Below are 24,661 nucleotides of genomic sequence, written 5' to 3'. Positions count from 1 at the left end.
AAGAGCCAGACGGGACAGGGACTCGGGCTCAGGGCCCCACCCGTGACTGCAGCGGGAGCTGGCAGACACTGAGACAGACACACGCCCTCTGGGGGGGGGCTCTTGTTTGACAGTGTACACATGGGAACTCCACTCTGGCTCTCATGATGCACTTATGCGGGCGGGGGAGGATTGTAACTCCTGTGGTGCGTTCTGGCATGAGGCAGGAGCTATGCGTCTCACATCCCTCGCAGGGCAACAAACAGCAGTCACATGGGCACTGTGAGCTCTCAGGCTGTGTCTAGACTGGCCAGTTTTTCCGGAAAATCAGCTGCTTTTCCGGAAAAATTTGCCAGCTGTCTACACTGGCCACTTGAATTTCCGCAAAAGCACTGACTTCCTACTGTAAGAAATCAGTGCTTTTTGTAGAAATACTATGCTGCTCCCGTTAAGACAAAAGTCCCTTTTGTGCAAAACTTTTGCGCAAAAGGGCCAGTGTAGACAGCTGAGATTTGTTTTCCGCAAAAAAGCCCCGATCGTGAAAATGGCGATCGGGGCTTTTTTGCGGAAAAGCACATCTAGATTGGCCACGGATGCTTTTCCGTAAAAAGTGCTTTTGCGGAAAAGCATCCGTGCCAATCTAGACGCTCTTTTCCGAAAATGCTTTTAACGGAAAACTTTTCCGTTAAAAGCATTTCCGGAAAATCATGCCAGTCTAGACGTAGCCTCACAGTATAGCGTCACGCCAGCACATGTGGCGCGGTGGAAGCCCGCTCGCCATCCTACGGACTGGAAATGACGTTTGCTCGGTCCATGGCCTGACAGCAACTGACTGGGAACCGTGACTGGAAAGTGCCCAGGTATGTGCTCCAATCGCGTCCCCGTGGGAACAGGGCCCGGAGTCAATTGGCTCTGGGGAGTGCTCAGCTGGTGCCAGGTCAGCGAGTGGCAGGCAGAGGGAGACACGGGGCCAGGTGGGACGGGTTCAGACTTGGGGTGCCTGGCTGGGACAGGGACTGGAGTCGGAAGTTTCCTGTGGCAGTGCAGCCAGTTTAGCCCACCAGCTCCTGTGGTACGTGGGGCAGACGAGGGACACCAGAGACTGTGACTGAACTGCTCCAACAAGGCACCACTCTGCTTAGGGTTGCCAGGTGTCCAGTTTTGAACTGGATGGTCCAGTATTTGAGCTTTTTCTTCAGGAAACAAATTGAGAAAATATAAATGTCCAGTATTGTCTAAATCAGATGTAATGTAGATTGTGATGTAATGTCTGGTGAGTCCGATATTTTTGTTGAAACCATCTGGCAACCCTAGCTCTGCTCCTTGCTTGGGCGGGTGGCGCCCTGCCTCTGGGGCAGGTCCTGACGTCACAGAGAGCGGGTTCCCCAGGAAATCCCACCCTAGGCGGAATGCATGCCAGGAGATGTGAGAGCTTCCACCAGCCACTACGGCCCCGTGGCACCACAGGAGCAGTAGGGTCCTCCGGTCTGCGCCACCCGGCCCCAAGGGAGCGGCGGCGGGAGGCAGCAGCGAGGTCAGAGCGTGACGCTGCCCCGCCCGGATCTCAGCCCTTGGGCGCCCGAGTGTGCACCCCGCCCGGCCGGGCCGCTCCCCTGTAGCTCCGCCCCCAGCGCTGAGCCCCGCCCGGCCGGGCCGCTCCCCTGTAGCTCCGCCCCCAGCGCTGCGCCCGCTGCCTCGTGGCTCGGCTTGGTGTGAAGTTGCTGCTGCTGCCGTCAGCTACGAAAAGGAACGCGCTGCTAGTGACGTCATTGCCCTGGCGCGGTGCATGCAAATGATGGAACGCGAGGCACATTCTACCGGCTCCTGTCAGGCTGGAGCACTGAATGGTCCAGCGAGTGACACGTGGGTTTGTGTCGCACACAAAAGGGTCCCAGGCTCCGTCATTAATGGCAGGGGCGGGGCCACTGACCGGCAGGAACTCAGCTGGGACGCAGAAGTGAGCAACAGGAAACTCCTCGGGGTCTCTGGCAAACCCTCGCGCGGCCCCTCTGGGCTTGTGAACGGGACGAGCCGCCCAACCCGCCTCACGCTCCCCGCTGCACTTTCGAAGGCAACAGCAGCATCAGCCTGTCCCGCTGCCTGTCCCCGCACAAGCCGGCTGGGAAATTTGGTGTTGGGGGGAGCTGGGGGCGGGGGAGGGGTTGGGGCAGGGGAGCAGAGTGCAGAGGGTCGGTAGGGTTAGGGGGGAGCAGACTGCAGGGGGCGGGGGGGGTTGGTGGGGGGAGCAGAGTGCAGGGGATCTGAGGGGGAGGGGTTGGCGCGCGGTCTCCTCTCCCGAGGGGGGGGCGGGGCATCAGCGGCGTACGCTGTCTTCTCTGAGGCAGGAGCCCCGCCTAGCTACCGCAGGAGTAGGAAAAGTAGCCGCAGTGGCTTGTGGGAAATGTTGCGCGCCCCAGTCCGCAGCTCCCATCGGCCATTGCAGGGCCAGAGCAGGCCTGGCGCTGTTCGGTTGGGCGGGCTCAGCGGAAGTGACATCGCAGTCCGGCCACTGACTCGGAGGTGACAGGTCTCCCGCGCGTGTCACGCCCAGCGTGAGCGATGCATCCTGGGAGTTGTAGTTCTCAGAGTGCGTCCTCCCGGGGCGTGTCTCAGTCCGCCCCGCCCCTCCCGACCTAGTCATCATGGCCCTGCCCAGCGTGTTCCAGCTTCACCCCGCCCCCGGCTGCATCCCCGGCCGCCCCCGCAGCGCTACTCGGGCCCCGCTCATGTCTGACCCCGCCCCGCGCCGCGGTCCTCAGCCCTCCCCTATGCACAGCCCCCCCGCCCGACCTGCACCCCCGCTTCCCCCACCCTCAGGCCATTCAACACCCCAGCTCAACCTGCACCCCCCTCCTGTCCTCTGCACTCAACACCCCAGCTCAACCTGCACCCCCCTCCTGTCCTCTGCACTCAACACCTCAGCTCAACCTGCACCCCCCTCCCGCCTTCTGCACTCAACACCTCAGCTCAACCTGCACCCCCCTCCCGCCCTCTGCACTCAACACATCAACCCAACCTGCACCCCCTCCCGCCCTCTGCACTCAACACCTCAGCTCAACCTGCACCCCCCTCCCGCCCTCTGCACTCAACACCTCAGCTCAACCTGCACCCCCCTCCCGCCTTCTGCACTCAACACCTCAGCTCAACCTGCACCCCCCTCCCGCCCTCTGCACTCAACACCTCAACCCAACCTGCACCCCCCTCCCGCCCTCTGCACTCAACACCTCAGCTCAACCTGCACCCCCCTCCCGCCCTCTGCACTCAACACCTCAGCTCAACCTGCACCCCCCTCCCGCCTTCTGCACTCAACACATCAACCCAACCTGCACCCCCCTCCCGCCCTCTGCACTCAACACCTCAACCCAACCTGCACCCCCCTCCCGCCCTCTGCACTCAACACCTCAGCTCAACCTGCACCCCCCTCCCGCCTTCTGCACTCAACACATCAACCCAACCTGCACCCCCCTCCCGCCCTCTGCACTCAACACCTCAGCTCAACCTGCACCCCCCTCCCGCCTTCTGCACTCAACACCTCAGCTCAACCTGCACCCCCCTCCCGCCCTCTGCACTCAACACATCAACCCAACCTGCACCCCCTCCCGCCCTCTGCACTCAACACCTCAGCTCAACCTGCACCCCCCTCCCGCCTTCTGCACTCAACACCTCAACCCAACCTGCACCCCCCTCCCGCCCTCTGCACTCAACACCTCAGCTCAACCTGCACCCCCCTCCCGCCCTCTGCACTCAACACCTCAACCCAACCTGCACCCCCCTCCCGCCCTCTGCACTCAACACCTCAGCTCAACCTGCACCCCCCTCCCGCCTTCTGCACTCAACACATCAACCCAACCTGCACCCCCCTCCCGCCTTCTGCACTCAACACCTCAACCCAACCTGCACCCCCCTCCTGCCCTCTGCACTCAACACCTCAACCCAACCTGCACCCCCCTCCCGCCTTCTGCACTCAACACCTCAACCCAACCTGCACCCCCCTCCTGCCCTCTGCACTCAACACCTCAACCCAACCTGCACCCCCCTCCCGCCTTCTGCACTCAACACCTCAACCCAACCTGCACCCCCCTCCCGCCCTCTGCACTCAACACCTCAGCTCAACCTGCACCCCCTTCCCGCCTTCTGCACTCAACACCTCAACCCAACCTGCACCCCCCTCCCGCCTTCTGCACTCAACACCCCAGCTCAACCTGCACCCCCCTCCCGCCCTCTGCACTCAACACCTCAACCCAACCTGCACCCCCTCCCGCCCTCTGCACTCAACACCTCAACCCAACCTGCACCCCCCTCCCGCCCTCTGCACTCAACACCTCAACCCAACCTGCACCCCCCTCTGCACTCAACACCTCAACCCAACCTGCACCCCCCTCCCGCCCTCTGCACTCAACACCTCAACCCAACCTGCACCCCCATTCTTCTCACTCTCCCGTCCATCCATCACCCCTAGTCCAATGTACACCCCCATTCTCCCAGTGCCCACTCCAATCTGCACCCCTAGCCCAATCTGCACACACATTTCCCCACCCAATCTGCCCCCCCTTCTTCTGCCCCCAGTCCATTCAACACCCTCAGCCCAACCCACACCCCCTTTCATCACAGCCCCAGCCCAGCAGTACCCCCGTTCCCTCTCTTACCCCCCACTTCCTGAGTTCATTACGACACCCACAGGCCAACCTTATCCCCATGAGTGCCCTCCCTTGCCCGAACCATATTTTTATCCTTTGGGTCCCTCAGTTTCCTTCCTCTCCACAACACCCATGTACCCCCTAGCCCATTTCTCCATTCATGGGGTCTATCAGTCCCACATTTTGCTCCTTAGAACACCCCCCAGCTCACTCCGACCTGTGCCCTATTCCTACCCATCCCCCATACATGGGACCACTCAGCTCCCTGTTGGCTTTCTTCCCAACCCACACACTCTCCTCGCACTCCACTATCTCTCCAGGCCTGCGACTTTTCAGCCTCCCTTTTTCCTTCCTTGCTAACCCACACACCCTCCTTACACACCCCTATCTCGCCAGGCCTGGGACATGTCAGCCTCTCTTATTCCTTCCTTCCTTCCTTCCTTCCTTCGCATCCTCAAGTTGTACTCCTACCCCCTCAGTCCTTCTCCTTCCCCACACTGCCAGCCTGCCATATCCTTCTCTAATCTGCTCCCTCCACCGGTTATCCCATTCATGGGATCTCTTAACGCCCAGCTCTCCCCAATTCCAATTATTGTTCCCCATGAATTTGCTGAGTTGGCTTTGCCTGCCAACCTGGGGCCCTCAAACACACCTTCATGCCGTCCTTCAACTCTGGGGCCTCTAAATCCCCCAAACTCTCAGTGCCCCTGGGATCCTCAGACCTCTCCCCTCCACAGTGCAGCCTCCAATACCATATATTTAAGACAGTTATACTTATGTAGAGACCCAAAATAGGAAATGAACTTCTCCACTGATCAGCCCCTTTGAGAATCTCCTCTTTGCAGTCCTGCTGTCTCCCTGCACAGGACATGGGCAGGTCTGCTGGGTGAGCCTCTCCACAGACGTGGTCTTGGGAGCCTTCAAAAAAGTAGGGGACAACTGGCAGTCGCTTTCGTCAGAGGCCATGAGCTTCTTTATGGGCATGAAGAATTCTGCTGGGTCTGCTCTACAAAAAGACTATTTGGCTGTCGGCTCAAAGCACTCTTCTCTACTGGTATTTCTGCAGTGGCAGAGACAGGCGGAGGGGGAGGGTAGAACCCAGTGGCATACTTTATATGTGAGAAGAGGTTACGTGACATGGCTGTAGATGCCAACGTGTTCACTTTTACTGAAGTGCTGTATTAAGAAACAGGGCAAAAATTCAACTGTTGGCATCTCCTCCAGTACTGTGATGAAGAGAGCGAGAACTGTGACTATGAGCAAAACTGATGCAAGCCAAGAGCCATCCAGCTGGGAGCAGAGTGAACACCATTGAGATAAGTATTTGGGTTATATGAGCCTCTAATGACCTGTATCCACAAAGGTTTACCCTGTTTCCTGAGAGAGAGAAAGCCCTATCTGACGATCCCAACGAGTAGCCTTGGTTGTGGGAGAAAAAGGTTTCACATTTGTCAGGGGCGCTAGTTTCTCTGGAATACGGTGTCCTTGTCAGCAGACGCTTGGCTCGAGGAGTTTAGACGCACGGTGGTAAGGTTTCTGGCTGCCTCTCATGTGTTTCTCTCTTGTTGCTCTCTCGTATTGGCCAATACGTTCCATCTGTCTGTGTTCCCGTCTGTGTCTTTGTCCTTGCTCTGCTTCTGCCGTGTCCTTCTACAGGACACTTGCAGGCATTCCAGGTGAGCATCTCCACTGGTTAAGGTCTCAGGAGCCAATGGGAATTCTGCGGGTACGCCGGTCGCGCAAGCTAGATCAAGGGAGAGCGGTGGTGTGTCACAGCTGACTGACACAGTGTTCTCGTAGAGGGCCCGATACAGAGGGGAGAGGGGGAAAGGGCTAAAGGATAGAATTGCCGCAGCCACGGACCTTTGTGAGTGAGAGCTCACGCTGGGCTTTTTCTTCCGTGCTTGCAGAGGAATCAGTGCGGGGCCATGGCGGGAGAAGAAACCGTCGGAGGTGGACTTGAGCTGCCCGGACGTGATTCTCGGGACACCTGAAGGGTCCTCAGCGTTCGGCCTTCCCATGGCTCTGTGTGAGTAAGAGGTGCGTGCTTTGAAATCTTCAAGCGTCCTGGCAGTAGGTTTCTTCTGAGGCAGAGAGCTTCCTGCTGGGGCACGGAGCCTGGGGGCTTGGGGACTGGCGAAGGGGCAGTAGTCGGTTCAACAGAGTGTGGATACGGCGGCAAGGCCTCCTTTCTCTCCGCGTTCCTGCAGCGGCAGAGGGAGGGAGGTGGCCGATGGTGGCAGGCTGCGGTGCGCTATAGGGGAGAAGGAGCGATGCCGCGTCCCTGCGGGCTGAAACGCTAAGTTGCCTGTTTGTTCTTTCCCCCTTTCTGGGTTCCATAGCAAGCGATAAGAAGTCAGCCCTCCCGGTGTCCTACCGTCTGGGGATGGAACGAAAAGGAGAACAGGGAGCTCGGGAGCTTGCTCGAAGCGAGGCGAGAACCGTCCGGCTGGGAGCGGAGAAGCCATCGCCGCGAAGGAGATAAGTGTCGGGTCTGGAACTCTGTCGGCTTACGTCCCAGTGGGTTCTAGGAAGGGAAGTCGCGTTTGCTTAGACAGCGAGTCCGAGCGGAGGTTCCCGAGGTGCTGCCTTGATTGTGGGAGAAACAGGGCTCCCGTTTGTCAGGGGCGCTAGTTTCTCTGCAATACGGTGTCCTTGTCAGCAGACGCTTGGCTCGAGGAGTTTAGACGCACGGTGGTAAGGTTTCTGGCTGCCTCTCATGTGTTTCTCTCTTGTTGCTCTCTCGTATTGGCCAATACGTTCCATCTGTCTGTGTTCCCGTCTGTGTCTTTGTCCTTGCTCTGCTTCTGCCGTGTCCTTCTACAGGACACTTGCAGGCATTCCAGGTGAGCATCTCCACTGGTTAAGGTCTCAGGAGCCAACGGGAATTCTGCGGGTACGCCGGTCGCGCAAGCTAGATCAAGGGAGAGCGGTGGTGTGTCACAGCTGACTGACTCAGTGTTCTCGTAGTGGGCCCGATACAGAGGGGGGAGGGGGAAAGGGCTAAAGGATAGAATTGCCGCAGCCACGGACCTTTGTGAGTGAGAGCTCACGCTGGGCTTTTTCTTCCGTGCTTGCAGAGGAATCAGTGCGGGGCCATGGCGGGAGAAGAAACCGTCGGAGGTGGACTTGAGCTGCCCGGACGTGATTCTCGGGACACCTGAAGGGTCCTCAGCGTTCGGCCTTCCCATGGCTCTGTGTGAGTAAGAGGTGCGTGCTTTGAAATCTTCAAGCGTCCTGGCAGTAGGTTTCTTCTGAGGCAGAGAGCTTCCTGCTGGGGCACGGAGCCTGGGGGCTTGGGGACTGGCGAAGGGGCAGTAGTCGGTTCAACAGAGTGTGGATACGGCGGCAAGGCCTCCTTTCTCTCCGCGTTCCTGCAGCGGCAGAGGGAGGGAGGTGGCCGATGGTGGAAGGCTGCGGTGCGCTATAGGGGAGAAGGAGCGATGCCGCGTCCCTGCGGGCTGAAACGCTAAGTTGCCTGTTTGTTCTTTCCCCCTTTCTGGGTTCCCTAGCAAGCGATAAGAAGTCAGCCCTCCCGGAGTCCTACCGTCTGGGGATGGAACGAAAAGGAGAACAGGGAGCTCGGGAGCTTGCTCGAAGCGAGGCGAGAACCGTCCGGCTGGGAGCGGAGAAGCCATCGCCGCGAAGGAGATAAGTGTCGGGTCTGGAACTCTGTCGGCTTACGTCCCAGTGGGTTCTAGGAAGGGAAGTCGCGTTTGCTTAGACAGCGAGTCCGAGCGGAGGTTCCCGAGGTGCTGCCTTGATTGTGGGAGAAACAGGGCTCCCGTTTGTCAGGGGCGCTAGTTTCTCTGCAATAGGGTGTCCTTGTCAGCAGACGCTTGGCTCGAGGAGTTTAGACGCACGGTGGTAAGGTTTCTGGCTGCCTCTCATGTGTTTCTCTCTTGTTGCTCTCTCGTATTGGCCAATACGTTCCATCTGTCTGTGTTCCCGTCTGTGTCTTTGTCCTTGCTCTGCTTCTGCCGTGTCCTTCTACAGGACACTTGCAGGCATTCCAGGTGAGCATCTCCACTGGTTAAGGTCTCAGGAGCCAACGGGAATTCTGCGGGTACGCCGGTCGCGCAAGCTAGATCAAGGGAGAGCGGTGGTGTGTCACAGCTGACTGACTCAGTGTTCTCGTAGTGGGCCCGATACAGAGGGGGGAGGGGGAAAGGGCTAAAGGATAGAATTGCCGCAGCCACGGACCTTTGTGAGTGAGAGCTCACGCTGGGCTTTTTCTTCCGTGCTTGCAGAGGAATCAGTGCGGGGCCATGGCGGGAGAAGAAACCGTCGGAGGTGGACTTGAGCTGCCCGGACGTGATTCTCGGGACACCTGAAGGGTCCTCAGCGTTCGGCCTTCCCATGGCTCTGTGTGAGTAAGAGGTGCGTGCTTTGAAATCTTCAAGCGTCCTGGCAGTAGGTTTCTTCTGAGGCAGAGAGCTTCCTGCTGGGGCACGGAGCCTGGGGGCTTGGGGACTGGCGAAGGGGCAGTAGTCGGTTCAACAGAGTGTGGATACGGCGGCAAGGCCTCCTTTCTCTCCGCGTTCCTGCAGCGGCAGAGGGAGGGAGGTGGCCGATGGTGGCAGGCTGCGGTGCGCTATAGGGGAGAAGGAGCGATGCCGCGTCCCTGCGGGCTGAAACGCTAAGTTGCCTGTTTGTTCTTTCCCCCTTTCTGGGTTCCCTAGCAAGCGATAAGAAGTCAGCCCTCCCGGTGTCCTACCGTCGGGGGATGGAACGAAAAGGAGAACAGGGAGCTCGGGAGCTTGCTCGAAGCGAGGCGAGAACCGTCCGGCTGGGAGCGGAGAAGCCATCGCCGCGAAGGAGATAAGTGTCGGGTCTGGAACTCTGTCGGCTTACGTCCCAGTGGGTTCTAGGAAGGGAAGTCGCGTTTGCTTAGACAGCGAGTCCGAGCGGAGGTTCCCGAGGTGCTGCCTTGATTGTGGGAGAAACAGGGCTCCCGTTTGTCAGGGGCGCTAGTTTCTCTGCAATACGGTGTCCTTGTCAGCAGACGCTTGGCTCGAGGAGTTTAGACGCACGGTGGTAAGGTTTCTGGCTGCCTCTCATGTGTTTCTCTCTTGTTGCTCTCTCGTATTGGCCAATACGTTCCATCTGTCTGTGTTCCCGTCTGTGTCTTTGTCCTTGCTCTGCTTCTGCCGTGTCCTTCTACAGGACACTTGCAGGCATTCCAGGTGAGCATCTCCACTGGTTAAGGTCTCAGGAGCCAACGGGAATTCTGCGGGTACGCCGGTCGCGCAAGCTAGATCAAGGGAGAGCGGTGGTGTGTCACAGCTGACTGACTCAGTGTTCTCGTAGTGGGCCCGATACAGAGGGGGGAGGGGGAAAGGGCTAAAGGATAGAATTGCCGCAGCCACGGACCTTTGTGAGTGAGAGCTCACGCTGGGCTTTTTCTTCCGTGCTTGCAGAGGAATCAGTGCGGGGCCATGGCGGGAGAAGAAACCGTCGGAGGTGGACTTGAGCTGCCCGGACGTGATTCTCGGGACACCTGAAGGGTCCTCAGCGTTCGGCCTTCCCATGGCTCTGTGTGAGTAAGAGGTGCGTGCTTTGAAATCTTCAAGCGTCCTGGCAGTAGGTTTCTTCTGAGGCAGAGAGCTTCCTGCTGGGGCACGGAGCCTGGGGGCTTGGGGACTGGCGAAGGGGCAGTAGTCGGTTCAACAGAGTGTGGATACGGCGGCAAGGCCTCCTTTCTCTCCGCGTTCCTGCAGCGGCAGAGGGAGGGAGGTGGCCGATGGTGGCAGGCTGCGGTGCGCTATAGGGGAGAAGGAGCGATGCCGCGTCCCTGCGGGCTGAAACGCTAAGTTGCCTGTTTGTTCTTTCCCCCTTTCTGGGTTCCCTAGCAAGCGATAAGAAGTCAGCCCTCCCGGAGTCCTACCGTCTGGGGATGGAACGAAAAGGAGAACAGGGAGCTCGGGAGCTTGCTCGAAGCGAGGCGAGAACCGTCCGGCTGGGAGCGGAGAAGCCATCGCCGCGAAGGAGATAAGTGTCGGGTCTGGAACTCTGTCGGCTTACGTCCCAGTGGGTTCTAGGAAGGGAAGTCGCGTTTGCTTAGACAGCGAGTCCGAGCGGAGGTTCCCGAGGTGCTGCCTTGATTGTGGGAGAAACAGGGCTCCCGTTTGTCAGGGGCGCTAGTTTCTCTGCAATACGGTGTCCTTGTCAGCAGACGCTTGGCTCGAGGAGTTTAGACGCACGGTGGTAAGGTTTCTGGCTGCCTCTCATGTGTTTCTCTCTTGTTGCTCTCTCGTATTGGCCAATACGTTCCATCTGTCTGTGTTCCCGTCTGTGTCTTTGTCCTTGCTCTGCTTCTGCCGTGTCCTTCTACAGGACACTTGCAGGCATTCCAGGTGAGCATCTCCACTGGTTAAGGTCTCAGGAGCCAACGGGAATTCTGCGGGTACGCCGGTCGCGCAAGCTAGATCAAGGGAGAGCGGTGGTGTGTCACAGCTGACTGACTCAGTGTTCTCGTAGTGGGCCCGATACAGAGGGGGGAGGGGGAAAGGGCTAAAGGATAGAATTGCCGCAGCCACGGACCTTTGTGAGTGAGAGCTCACGCTGGGCTTTTTCTTCCGTGCTTGCAGAGGAATCAGTGCGGGGCCATGGCGGGAGAAGAAACCGTCGGAGGTGGACTTGAGCTGCCCGGACGTGATTCTCGGGACACCTGAAGGGTCCTCAGCGTTCGGCCTTCCCATGGCTCTGTGTGAGTAAGAGGTGCGTGCTTTGAAATCTTCAAGCGTCCTGGCAGTAGGTTTCTTCTGAGGCAGAGAGCTTCCTGCTGGGGCACGGAGCCTGGGGGCTTGGGGACTGGCGAAGGGGCAGTAGTCGGTTCAACAGAGTGTGGATACGGCGGCAAGGCCTCCTTTCTCTCCGCGTTCCTGCAGCGGCAGAGGGAGGGAGGTGGCCGATGGTGGCAGGCTGCGGTGCGCTATAGGGGAGAAGGAGCGATGCCGCGTCCCTGCGGGCTGAAACGCTAAGTTGCCTGTTTGTTCTTTCCCCCTTTCTGGGTTCCATAGCAAGCGATAAGAAGTCAGCCCTCCCGGTGTCCTACCGTCTGGGGATGGAACGAAAAGGAGAACAGGGAGCTCGGGAGCTTGCTCGAAGCGAGGCGAGAACCGTCCGGCTGGGAGCGGAGAAGCCATCGCCGCGAAGGAGATAAGTGTCGGGTCTGGAACTCTGTCGGCTTACGTCCCAGTGGGTTCTAGGAAGGGAAGTCGCGTTTGCTTAGACAGCGAGTCCGAGCGGAGGTTCCCGAGGTGCTGCCTTGATTGTGGGAGAAACAGGGCTCCCGTTTGTCAGGGGCGCTAGTTTCTCTGCAATACGGTGTCCTTGTCAGCAGACGCTTGGCTCGAGGAGTTTAGACGCACGGTGGTAAGGTTTCTGGCTGCCTCTCATGTGTTTCTCTCTTGTTGCTCTCTCGTATTGGCCAATACGTTCCATCTGTCTGTGTTCCCGTCTGTGTCTTTGTCCTTGCTCTGCTTCTGCCGTGTCCTTCTACAGGACACTTGCAGGCATTCCAGGTGAGCATCTCCACTGGTTAAGGTCTCAGGAGCCAACGGGAATTCTGCGGGTACGCCGGTCGCGCAAGCTAGATCAAGGGAGAGCGGTGGTGTGTCACAGCTGACTGACTCAGTGTTCTCGTAGTGGGCCCGATACAGAGGGGGGAGGGGGAAAGGGCTAAAGGATAGAATTGCCGCAGCCACGGACCTTTGTGAGTGAGAGCTCACGCTGGGCTTTTTCTTCCGTGCTTGCAGAGGAATCAGTGCGGGGCCATGGCGGGAGAAGAAACCGTCGGAGGTGGACTTGAGCTGCCCGGACGTGATTCTCGGGACACCTGAAGGGTCCTCAGCGTTCGGCCTTCCCATGGCTCTGTGTGAGTAAGAGGTGCGTGCTTTGAAATCTTCAAGCGTCCTGGCAGTAGGTTTCTTCTGAGGCAGAGAGCTTCCTGCTGGGGCACGGAGCCTGGGGGCTTGGGGACTGGCGAAGGGGCAGTAGTCGGTTCAACAGAGTGTGGATACGGCGGCAAGGCCTCCTTTCTCTCCGCGTTCCTGCAGCGGCAGAGGGAGGGAGGTGGCCGATGGTGGAAGGCTGCGGTGCGCTATAGGGGAGAAGGAGCGATGCCGCGTCCCTGCGGGCTGAAACGCTAAGTTGCCTGTTTGTTCTTTCCCCCTTTCTGGGTTCCCTAGCAAGCGATAAGAAGTCAGCCCTCCCGGAGTCCTACCGTGTGGGGATGGAACGAAAAGGAGAACAGGGAGCTCGGGAGCTTGCTCGAAGCGAGGCGAGAACCGTCCGGCTGGGAGCGGAGAAGCCATCGCCGCGAAGGAGATAAGTGTCGGGTCTGGAACTCTGTCGGCTTACGTCCCAGTGGGTTCTAGGAAGGGAAGTCGCGTTTGCTTAGACAGCGAGTCCGAGCGGAGGTTCCCGAGGTGCTGCCTTGATTGTGGGAGAAACAGGGCTCCCGTTTGTCAGGGGCGCTAGTTTCTCTGCAATACGGTGTCCTTGTCAGCAGACGCTTGGCTCGAGGAGTTTAGACGCACGGTGGTAAGGTTTCTGGCTGCCTCTCATGTGTTTCTCTCTTGTTGCTCTCTCGTATTGGCCAATACGTTCCATCTGTCTGTGTTCCCGTCTGTGTCTTTGTCCTTGCTCTGCTTCTGCCGTGTCCTTCTACAGGACACTTGCAGGCATTCCAGGTGAGCATCTCCACTGGTTAAGGTCTCAGGAGCCAACGGGAATTCTGCGGGTACGCCGGTCGCGCAAGCTAGATCAAGGGAGAGCGGTGGTGTGTCACAGCTGACTGACTCAGTGTTCTCGTAGTGGGCCCGATACAGAGGGGGGAGGGGGAAAGGGCTAAAGGATAGAATTGCCGCAGCCACGGACCTTTGTGAGTGAGAGCTCACGCTGGGCTTTTTCTTCCGTGCTTGCAGAGGAATCAGTGCGGGGCCATGGCGGGAGAAGAAACCGTCGGAGGTGGACTTGAGCTGCCCGGACGTGATTCTCGGGACACCTGAAGGGTCCTCAGCGTTCGGCCTTCCCATGGCTCTGTGTGAGTAAGAGGTGCGTGCTTTGAAATCTTCAAGCGTCCTGGCAGTAGGTTTCTTCTGAGGCAGAGAGCTTCCTGCTGGGGCACGGAGCCTGGGGGCTTGGGGACTGGCGAAGGGGCAGTAGTCGGTTCAACAGAGTGTGGATACGGCGGCAAGGCCTCCTTTCTCTCCGCGTTCCTGCAGCGGCAGAGGGAGGGAGGTGGCCGATGGTGGCAGGCTGCGGTGCGCTATAGGGGAGAAGGAGCGATGCCGCGTCCCTGCGGGCTGAAACGCTAAGTTGCCTGTTTGTTCTTTCCCCCTTTCTGGGTTCCATAGCAAGCGATAAGAAGTCAGCCCTCCCGGTGTCCTACCGTCTGGGGATGGAACGAAAAGGAGAACAGGGAGCTCGGGAGCTTGCTCGAAGCGAGGCGAGAACCGTCCGGCTGGGAGCGGAGAAGCCATCGCCGCGAAGGAGATAAGTGTCGGGTCTGGAACTCTGTCGGCTTACGTCCCAGTGGGTTCTAGGAAGGGAAGTCGCGTTTGCTTAGACAGCGAGTCCGAGCGGAGGTTCCCGAGGTGCTGCCTTGATTGTGGGAGAAACAGGGCTCCCGTTTGTCAGGGGCGCTAGTTTCTCTGCAATACGGTGTCCTTGTCAGCAGACGCTTGGCTCGAGGAGTTTAGACGCACGGTGGTAAGGTTTCTGGCTGCCTCTCATGTGTTTCTCTCTTGTTGCTCTCTCGTATTGGCCAATACGTTCCATCTGTCTGTGTTCCCGTCTGTGTCTTTGTCCTTGCTCTGCTTCTGCCGTGTCCTTCTACAGGACACTTGCAGGCATTCCAGGTGAGCATCTCCACTGGTTAAGGTCTCAGGAGCCAACGGGAATTCTGCGGGTACGCCGGTCGCGCAAGCTAGATCAAGGGAGAGCGGTGGTGTGTCACAGCTGACTGACTCAGTGTTCTCGTAGTGGGCCCGATACAGAGGGGGGAGGGGGAAAGGGCTAAAGGATAGAATTGCCGCAGCCACGGACCTTTGTGAGTGAGAGCTCACGCTGGGCTTTTTCTTCCGTGCTTGCAGAGGAATCAGTGCGGGGCCATGGCGGGAGAAGAAACCGTCGGAGGTGGACTTGAGCTGCCCGGACGTGATTCTCGGGACACCTGAAGGGTCCTCAGCGTTCGGCCTTCCCATGGCTCTGTGTGAGTAAGAGGTGCGTGCTTTGAAATCTTCAAGCGTCCTGGCAGTAGGTTTCTTCTGAGGCAGAGAGCTTCCTGCTGGGGCACGGAGCCTGGGGGCTTGGGGACTGGCGAAGGGGCAGTAGTCGGTTCAACAGAGTGTGGATACGGCGGCAAGGCCTCCTTTCTCTCCGCGTTCCTGCAGCGGCAGAGGGAGGGAGGTGGCCGATGGTGGAAGGCTGCGGTGCGCTATAGGGGAGAAGGAGCGATGCCGCGTCCCTGCGGGCTGAAACGCTAAGTTGCCTGTTTGTTCTTTCCCCCTTTCTGGGTTCCCTAGCAAGCGATAAGAAGTCAGCCCTCCCGGAGTCCTACCGTGTGGGGATGGAACGAAAAGGAGAACAGGGAGCTCGGGAGCTTGCTCGAAGCGAGGCGAGAACCGTCCGGCTGGGAGCGGAGAAGCCATCGCCGCGAAGGAGATAAGTGTCGGGTCTGGAACTCTGTCGGCTTACGTCCCAGTGGGTTCTAGGAAGGGAAGTCGCGTTTGCTTAGACAGCGAGTCCGAGCGGAGGTTCCCGAGGTGCTGCCTTGATTGTGGGAGAAACAGGGCTCCCGTTTGTCAGGGGCGCTAGTTTCTCTGCAATACGGTGTCCTTGTCAGCAGACGCTTGGCTCGAGGAGTTTAGACGCACGGTGGTAAGGTTTCTGGCTGCCTCTCATGTGTTTCTCTCTTGTTGCTCTCTCGTATTGGCCAATACGTTCCATCTGTCTGTGTTCCCGTCTGTGTCTTTGTCCTTGCTCTGCTTCTGCCGTGTCCTTCTACAGGACACTTGCAGGCATTCCAGGTGAGCATCTCCACTGGTTAAGGTCTCAGGAGCCAACGGGAATTCTGCGGGTACGCCGGTCGCGCAAGCTAGATCAAGGGAGAGCGGTGGTGTGTCACAGCTGACTGACTCAGTGTTCTCGTAGTGGGCCCGATACAGAGGGGGGAGGGGGAAAGGGCTAAAGGATAGAATTGCCGCAGCCACGGACCTTTGTGAGTGAGAGCTCACGCTGGGCTTTTTCTTCCGTGCTTGCAGAGGAATCAGTGCGGGGCCATGGCGGGAGAAGAAACCGTCGGAGGTGGACTTGAGCTGCCCGGACGTGATTCTCGGGACACCTGAAGGGTCCTCAGCGTTCGGCCTTCCCATGGCTCTGTGTGAGTAAGAGGTGCGTGCTTTGAAATCTTCAAGCGTCCTGGCAGTAGGTTTCTTCTGAGGCAGAGAGCTTCCTGCTGGGGCACGGAGCCTGGGGGCTTGGGGACTGGCGAAGGGGCAGTAGTCGGTTCAACAGAGTGTGGATACGGCGGCAAGGCCTCCTTTCTCTCCGCGTTCCTGCAGCGGCAGAGGGAGGGAGGTGGCCGATGGTGGCAGGCTGCGGTGCGCTATAGGGGAGAAGGAGCGATGCCGCGTCCCTGCGGGCTGAAACGCTAAGTTGCCTGTTTGTTCTTTCCCCCTTTCTGGGTTCCCTAGCAAGCGATAAGAAGTCAGCCCTCCCGGTGTCCTACCGTCGGGGGATGGAACGAAAAGGAGAACAGGGAGCTCGGGAGCTTGCTCGAAGCGAGGCGAGAACCGTCCGGCTGGGAGCGGAGAAGCCATCGCCGCGAAGGAGATAAGTGTCGGGTCTGGAACTCTGTCGGCTTACGTCCCAGTGGGTTCTAGGAAGGGAAGTCGCGTTTGCTTAGACAGCGAGTCCGAGCGGAGGTTCCCGAGGTGCTGCCTTGATTGTGGGAGAAACAGGGCTCCCGTTTGTCAGGGGCGCTAGTTTCTCTGCAATACGGTGTCCTTGTCAGCAGACGCTTGGCTCGAGGAGTTTAGACGCACGGTGGTAAGGTTTCTGGCTGCCTCTCATGTGTTTCTCTCTTGTTGCTCTCTCGTATTGGCCAATACGTTCCATCTGTCTGTGTTCCCGTCTGTGTCTTTGTCCTTGCTCTGCTTCTGCCGTGTCCTTCTACAGGACACTTGCAGGCATTCCAGGTGAGCATCTCCACTGGTTAAGGTCTCAGGAGGCAACGGGAGTTCTACGGGTACGCCAGTCGTACAATCTAGAGTAAGGGAGACTGGTGAAGGGGCAGTAGTCGGTTTAGCAGAGTGTGGATAAACATTTTGTTAGTCTAGAAAGTGCTACTAGACTATTTGTTGTTTTTTAAGTTATATTTTGTTGAAGTCATGGAGTTGGGTGCTCCTACTGGCTGCGACCATCTATCTGGAAGAGTATGAGAGAGCTTTTACTGAGAGAACCTTTTCTGGCGCCCTCCATGTTTTGGGTGAGCCAAGGAAATAGATCTCTTCCAACCCTCTGCTTCTATGATTCTCAGGTGGTTACTGAGTCTAGCCCCCTGCCCAAAGCAGAACCAATCCCAACTCAATCATCTCAGCCAAGGTTATTTCAAGCCGGGACTTAAATACCTCTAGGGATGGAGATTCCACCACTTCCCTAGGTAACCCGTTCCAGTATTTCACCACCCTCCTAGGCTACGTCTACACTGGCCCCTTTTCCGAAAGGGGCATGCTAATTTTACAGGTCGTAATAGGGAAATCCGCGGGGGATTTAAATATCCCCCGCGGCATTTAAATAAAAATGTCCGCTGCTTTTTTCCGGCTTTTAGAAAAGCCGGAAAAGAGTGTCTACACTGGCCCCGATCCTCCGGAAAAAGCGCCCTTTTCCGGAGGATCTCTTATTCCTACTTTGAAGTGCAGCTGGAAAGCCAGTGCTGCCACCAGGAGCAGCATAGAAGGAAGGTGGTTTGGCAGGATATTGCCTCCCTTCCTTCTGTGCCATGGCTGATGGCGCCACCGCCTCCTAAGGGGTGGGCGAGAGGGTGGCAAGTGGTCAGAAGCCCAACCTGGATGGCAACCTGCTGCCAGCAACAGCAGCACAGAAAGAAGGGAGGCAGGGTGTGGTATCCCAACCCTTCCTTCTGTGCTGCTGTTGCTGGCGGCTCTAACTTCTAAGCAGGGCAGCAAAGTGTAGCCACTGCCAGCCAGCCACCACCAGTGGTGCAGAAGGGAGGGTAGTAAACTCTGCTCCTGCCACCCTTTCTTCTGTGCCACAGCTGGGGGCAGCTCTGCTTTCCGCACTGAGCAACTAGAGAGAGGAGGTTGCTGCCAGGACACTCAGCTCAGAAGTCCAAGTCTTCACCAGCAGCAGCGCAGAAGGGAGGGAGGCAAGGTATGGTGTTGCCATCTTACCTTCTGCGCTGCTGCTAGTGGTGGGGCTGCCTTCCGAGCTGGGTGGCTGTAGGGCCATGACCTCTGGCACAGTGCCCAGCTCGGATGGCAGCCCTGCTGCCGGCAGCAGCACAGAAGAACATAAAAACTGCCTGACTGGGTCAGACCAAAGGTCCATCTAGCCTAGTACCATGTCTGCCAACAGTGGCCAATGTCAGATGCCCCAGAGGGAATGAACAGAACAGGGAATCATCAAGTGATCTCTCCTCTGTCATCCATTTCCAGCCTCTGACAAACAGAAGCTAGGGACACTATATCTTACCCATCCTGGCTTATAGCCAGTAATAGACCTAACCTCCATGAATTTATCTAGCTCTTTTTTGAACCCTATTAAACTCCTGGTCTTCACAATATCCTCTGGCAAGGAGTTCCATAGGTTGACGGTGGGCAAGACCTGAGGACTAAAGAGAATTTGGCATTATTCCTCGTAGAATGAGGTTTACCGAATTCAAAATAGCGGTCTGCCTGTGTAGATGCTTTTACAGTTAATTCAAAATAACGGCTGTTATTTCAAAATAACTTTGATATGTAGACATACACTAAGGTGCTGCAAGACTATTAGTCTGTAACTGGAAAAACTTAAAAAACAACTAACTTGGCTACCCCCTCTGTGAGCTCAATGGGACTGTCAGTTCACTCCTCGTGCCCCGGACCCTAGAAATCCCCTCAGTTCTCTGACCCCTGATGGGTTTGGTCTTTTGGCGTTGGCGTCAATCAGGGTTTCGGGGGTGTCCTGGTGTGCTCCTGACAGGTCCTCTACTCTGTGGGTGGCTAATAAAGGGAGCGCACACACACATCCAAAAGTTTATCTAAAGTGCTAAACCCTGTGCACTCGGGCCAACACAGTAGAACTCTGAGAGCCCCCAGAAATGACAGATTCAGGCCAGGATGAAACCAATTGAGCAGGTTTATTGCCAAATGCTATGCATTAACAGTTGTCAGCAGAAAGTCTCAACACCAAGCCACTGTGCATTCTGCAATGTACCAACAAGTGGTGATGACAAGTGGTGTTCTATTGTTGGTTCTACGAGAGATCCATTTCCTGGACACCACAGTACAAATCAACAATTGAAAATTAGACACCACCCTCTACAGAAAACCCACTTACTCATACAGTTACCTACATGCTTCCAACTCCCATCCAGCACACACCATACAATCCATCATCTATAGCCAAGCCCTTCGATACAACCGCTCTAATCCCACTGACAGAGACCAGAACCTTCAGGATCTCTACCAAGCATTTATAAACCTCAACTACCCACCTGGAGAAATAAAAAAGCAAATTGAAAGAGCCAAACGAATACCTAGAAACCATCTACTACAAGACAAACCCAAGAAAACCAACAATAGAACACCACTTGTCATCAAGAATACATATTCCTGCGCATCCAGAAATATAATTTATGCTATCATGTGCCGAAAATGTCCGTCTGCTATGTACATTGGACAAACGTCTCAGACACTTTGCCAAAGGATCAATGCTCACAAAACAGATATTAGACAGGATCACAAAGAAAAAACAGTTTCTTGCCATTTCAACCAGAAAGGACACTGTCTCAACGACCTAATTACATGCATCCTACTCCAGAAGACTTTCAAATCTGCACTTGAAAGGGAATCCTCTGAACTGTCATTCATGCTAAAATTCGACACTCTCCATGGGGGGTTGAACAAAGACACCAACTACCTTACCCATTACAAAGATAGCTTCCCCAATTATCACCTCTAATATCATTAGCTCACAGACATTTACCTTCCTTCGCCCCCCCCCCCCCCGCATCCCCCTTCTGTTCTGAAATGTGATTTGTCCTTTTCATATGTGTTCTTTTTTTTTAATTGTATCCTTTGGTATATATGGTTGTGACTATTTTCTTCCACTATTTGATCTGAGGAAGTGGGTCTGGCCCACGAAAGCTCATCATCTAATAAACCATCTTGTTAGTCTTTAAAGTGCTACATAGTCCTGTATTTTGTTTCCGCTACACCAGACTAACACGGCTACATTTCTATCACTATTCTAATAGATTAGTAAGATATGATTTCCCTTTACAGAAACCATGTTGACTTTTGTCCAACAAATTATGTTCTTCTACGTGCCTGATAATTTTATTCTTCACTATTTTTTCGACTAATTTGCCCAGTACCGACGTTAGACTTATCGGTCTGTAATTGCCAGGATTGTCTCTGGAGCCCTTTTTAAATATTGATGTCACGTTAGCTACCTTCCAGTCATTAGGTATGGAAGCCGATTTAAAGGATAGGTTACAAACCACAGATAATAGTTCAGCAATTTCCCATTTGAATTCTTTTAGAACCCTTGGGTGAATGCCATCTGGTCCCGGTGATTTGTTAACATTAAGTTTTTCTATTTGTTCCAAAACCTCCACTAATGACACTTCAATTCAGGACAGCTCCTCAGATTCGTCACCCACAAAGGATGGTGCAGATTTGGGAATCTCCCTAACATTCTCACCCGTGAAGACTGAAGCAAAGAAATCATTTAGTTTCTCCGCAATGGCTTTATCTTCCTTGATTGCTCCTTTTATATCTCGATCGTCTAGGGGACCCACTGTTTTTTTTAGAAGGTTTCCTGCTTATAATGTACTTAAACATATTGCTATTTCTTTTTGAGTTTTTGGCTAGCTGTTCCTCAATCTTTTTTTGCTTCTTATTACATTTTACACTTGATTTGACAGTGTTTATGTTCCTTTCTATTTATTTCACTAGGATTGGACTTCTACTTCTTGAAAGATGCCTTTTTGTCCCTCACTGCTTCTTTTACACGGTGGTTAAGCCACGGTGACTCTTTTTTAGGTCTCTTACAATGTTTTTTAATTTGGGGTATACATTTAAGTTGGGCCTCTATTATGGTGTCTTTAAAAAGTTTCCATGTAGCTTGCAGGGATTTGGCTCTAGTCACTGTGCCTTTTAATTTCTGTTTAACTAACCTCCTAATTTTTGTGTAATTCCCTTTTTGAAATTAAATGCCAGAGTGCTGGACTGCTGAGGTGTTTCAGTCCTGTAAAGCAGTTCTGAATTGATGGCCATCACCACCTGCAGAAAGGGACAAATAGAAACACACATATAACAAGACATTAGAGGAGTTGCATGAGCTGATGCGAGGTGCTTCCCCACCCCTTCCCTTCCAGACCCCAAGAGCCACTCCCCGCCCCCCACCATGGCAGGGTGAAGCCAGGAGGACTTCTACCACTGCCACCCCCATTCCCTCTGCCCGGTTCTGACTGCCCCCCTTATCTGCCCCCCCCCATGGATTGTCCCCAGAGAGTGACTTACCTCCATCAAGATGGCCCCAACAGTAGACCTCCCCACACCCAACTGTTGTCCCGCGAAGCAGTAGCTGTCGGGGGTGGCCAGCTTCCAGAGGGCAATAGCGACCCGCTTCTCCAAAGGGATGGCGGGCCACAAGGGGGTGTCCTGGCGTTGTAGGGCAGGGGCGAGCCAGGCGCACAGCTCCTGGAAGGTGGACTTCCGCATAAGGAAGTTTCAGAGCCAAGCCTCGTCGTCCCACTGCTCCATAACAAGCTGGTCTCACCAGTCTGAACTGGTGTCCAGACTCCAACTTGCCTCTGTAGGAATAAGTTCGGCGGCAAGGGCAGTGGGGCTGCAGCCTGAGTAAGGGGCTCAAAGCTGGGCTCTGAATCCAGCTCTGCCACAAACATCATGATGGTCTCATGAAGATGCAACAGAACTTCCAGCAGCACAGTGTGGAGCCATCACCTGCCCAGAGGCAGCACAGGCTCCATTGCCAAAAACACAGTGAGAAGCAGACAAAAAAAACCCTGAAAATAAACTGCTGTGGTGTCCGAGGAAGCAGAGCAAGCACTGCAGAAGCTTTGCTTTCCCTCCAGGAGGTAGGCAAGCTAGAAGCAGGAGCAGAGCAAGGGCTGTCCAGAGGGATCCCTTTAAGCACGCGTCTCTGCAAAGGGCATGCAGCAGCACCTGGAAATAAAGGCTGCCCCCATGCCCTGCCAGAAGCACTTCCGGGTGCCTTTTTTTTTCGAAAGAGCATCCAGCAGTTTGGACACTCTTTTTCGAAAAAGCTGATTGATTTTTCAATCCACATCATGCTATCTAGACGCTCTTTTTCTACAGAGGCTTTTTTGAAAAATAGTTTAGAAAAAGCCTCTGTTGAAAAAGGCGTGTAGTCTAGATGTACCCTCGGTGGCCATTTGCTGCTAGACAGGCATAAATCTCTAAGGGTATGTCTACACTACAAAGTTAATTCGAACTAACGGACGTTAGTTCAAATTAACTTTGATAGGCGCTACACTAGCGCTCCGCTAGTTTGAACTTAATTCAAACTAGCGGAGCGCTTAGTTCGAACTAGGTAAACCTCATTCTACGAGGACTAAGCCTAGTTCGAACTTACTAGTTTGAATTAAGGGGTGTGTAGCCCCTTAATTCGAACTAGTGGGAGGCTAGCCCTCCCCAGCTTTCCCTGGTGGCCACTCTGGCCAACACCAGGGAAACTCTATTGCCCCCCTCCCGGCCCTGGACTCCTTAAAGGGGCATGGGCTGGCTACGGTGCACGTGCCAGGTGCAAGCCTGCCAGCACCCAGCCAGCAGACCCTGCACCTGGCACGGCTCGAGCCAGCCACCCGATGCCCCCCAGCCCTCCCCCTCTTCCCGGGACCAGGCTGGCGGCTCCCGGGAGCTTGCCCAGGACCACAAGAGGCGGGCACCCGCCTGGTCCAGTGCAGACATCGTGGACCTCGTCCACGACCTCCGCACTAGGCACAGGAAAGCGGCCGTCTAGGGTGTATCTACACTGTACCATTTTTCTGGAATAAGGGACATTATTCTGGCAGAACAACAGTAGTATCCACACAGCAATTGTGTTATTTCAAAAGAAAATTGAAACAATGGAGGGCTTATTTCTTGTGGAATGAGGTTTACCAATGTCGGAAAAATGCCTCTTCTGAAAAAGCTTTTTCGGCAGAGGGTGAGGGTGTGGACGCTCCACTGCTGCTATGTCAAAATAACTCCTCATTCTAAAGTTATTCTTTTCCAGTGCATCGTGGGGCGCTAAATTGAGATAGAGCGTCCACACTACCAGGAAACCTCAAAATTAGTCTGAGATAAGCTCTCCTAATGTGAATGTGCTATTTCCAAAATCAGCTTTTCCCTTAGGGTACGTTTACACTGCATGCTTATTTCGAAAAGCACTTAGCTATTTCAAAATAGAGTGTCCACACTGATTGGATGCAAGATTGCATTTAAGGCCCCCCAGAACCACTTTAGGCAGGGGATCGGGTCAGCAATTACTTCTGGAAGCTGCTGCTTGAGGCTATCTGAGACCCTTTTGCCTGGGCAGGGCAGGCTGGTAGGCCCAAGTCCCACCCACCCTGAGAGCGGCCGAACATCCAACGTAGACACCCCAGGGATGGAGCTGGCTCCCACATTAGGAAGGCAGGATAAGGGACCCGCTAAAGGCAGGGAGACAGAGTGGGATCTCCAGAGAACTCAGGGATAGGGCAGGGATTTTCCTGGGGAGCACAGGATGGTGGGCTTGATCCCACCCCCCTCTGCCCACACAGTCAGTGGCTGGGCAGACAACACCATCTGCCCCAGGGATGGGCCTAGGTCCCGTGTTAGAAAAGCAGGATAAGGGACCCGCTGAAGGTAGCAAAGTGACACCCCCCTCCCCCCCGTACAGCCATTTCTCAGGTGCTTCTCCTTTCCCTGGAGCTGTCTCTGGGCACTCGACAGCCCTTAGCTATCGTGCTGCAGTTTCTGCTGCAGTTTCTGCAGGCTGCCATCCTGGCCATGCAGGAACGCAACCACCAGCTGATTGTCTGGGAGCGCAGCTCTTCCAGCTGCACCACGCTGTGCACCGCCACTTCTTGTGCTGGAGACTAGTTCTGACTGGTGGGACCGGCTCGACATGGAGCACCGGAATGACCAACAGCGGCTCCAGAATTTCTGCACGAGGAAGGAGATCTTCCTGGAGCTGTGTTCCTGGCTCTCCCCTGCCCTCACACGACGGGACACGCATGCGACCCACATTCCCCTCTGGAGAAGCGGGTCACCATTGCCGTGTGGAAGGTCACCACGCCAGACAGCTACCGATGTGTCGGGAACCAGTTTGGTGTGGAAAAGTCGACCGTCAGGGCCCACGTCATGCAGGCGTGGCGCTCTCCAGCTAAGGTCCCGGAAGGGGTGTGTGAAGTGCTGGAATGGGGAACCCTACGGAAAGGGTGGTTGGGGGTGGTGAAGCCCCCTTTCCCAGGCAATTTTTCAGTCCCACCCTCACACAGCCCTGCCAGGGATGGGCTACGTAGGGGGTGGCTCCTGGTATGTGTGGGCAGGGAAGGGGTGGGCTGCGGGACCTGCACAGGGCTCAGGCACCCCAGTGATTCGCTGTTTGTTGGTCTCCTGCTACAGGTGGTGCGGTGCGATGGTGTGTCGGGGAGCCCCCGACCCTGGGCCCCCATCCCCAGCCAGATGTGTCTCTTGGCCAGCCAGTAGAGTTAAAGGGTTTATTTCTTCTCAGCGACACAGCATAGCATAGGAGAGATGTTAACACAGGAGTGAGGGCAGACAGCCTTAGTCCTCTTGTGG

The 24,661-nt window shown here is 55.7% G+C and overlaps 1 long non-coding RNA gene across 8 annotated transcripts; it reads left to right on the top strand.

Annotated features, from left to right (window-relative positions):
* The first annotated feature begins 4,413 nt into the window (after positions 1–4,413).
* Positions 4,414–20,029, top strand: LOC142824828 (uncharacterized). Of its 8 annotated transcripts, none has more exons than XR_012899397.1 (10): positions 4,414–6,656; positions 6,959–7,826; positions 8,129–8,996; positions 9,299–10,166; positions 10,469–11,325; positions 11,639–12,506; positions 12,809–13,676; positions 13,979–14,846; positions 15,149–16,016; positions 16,319–20,029. It is a non-coding gene; the product is annotated as an uncharacterized LOC142824828 (long non-coding RNA). The 8 variants fall into 8 exon arrangements; XR_012899396.1 differs by having other exon boundaries at positions 10,469–11,336; positions 12,809–13,665; XR_012899395.1 differs by having other exon boundaries at positions 4,415–6,645; positions 10,469–11,336.
* Positions 20,030–24,661: the final 4,632 nt, after the last annotated feature.

This window comes from Pelodiscus sinensis, unplaced genomic scaffold, assembly GCF_049634645.1.
Source record: "Pelodiscus sinensis isolate JC-2024 unplaced genomic scaffold, ASM4963464v1 ctg145, whole genome shotgun sequence".
NCBI classification, from domain to species: domain Eukaryota; kingdom Metazoa; phylum Chordata; order Testudines; family Trionychidae; genus Pelodiscus; species Pelodiscus sinensis.
Note: the sequence above shows the minus strand (reverse complement) of the source record. Positions and strands in the feature narration are given on the sequence as shown.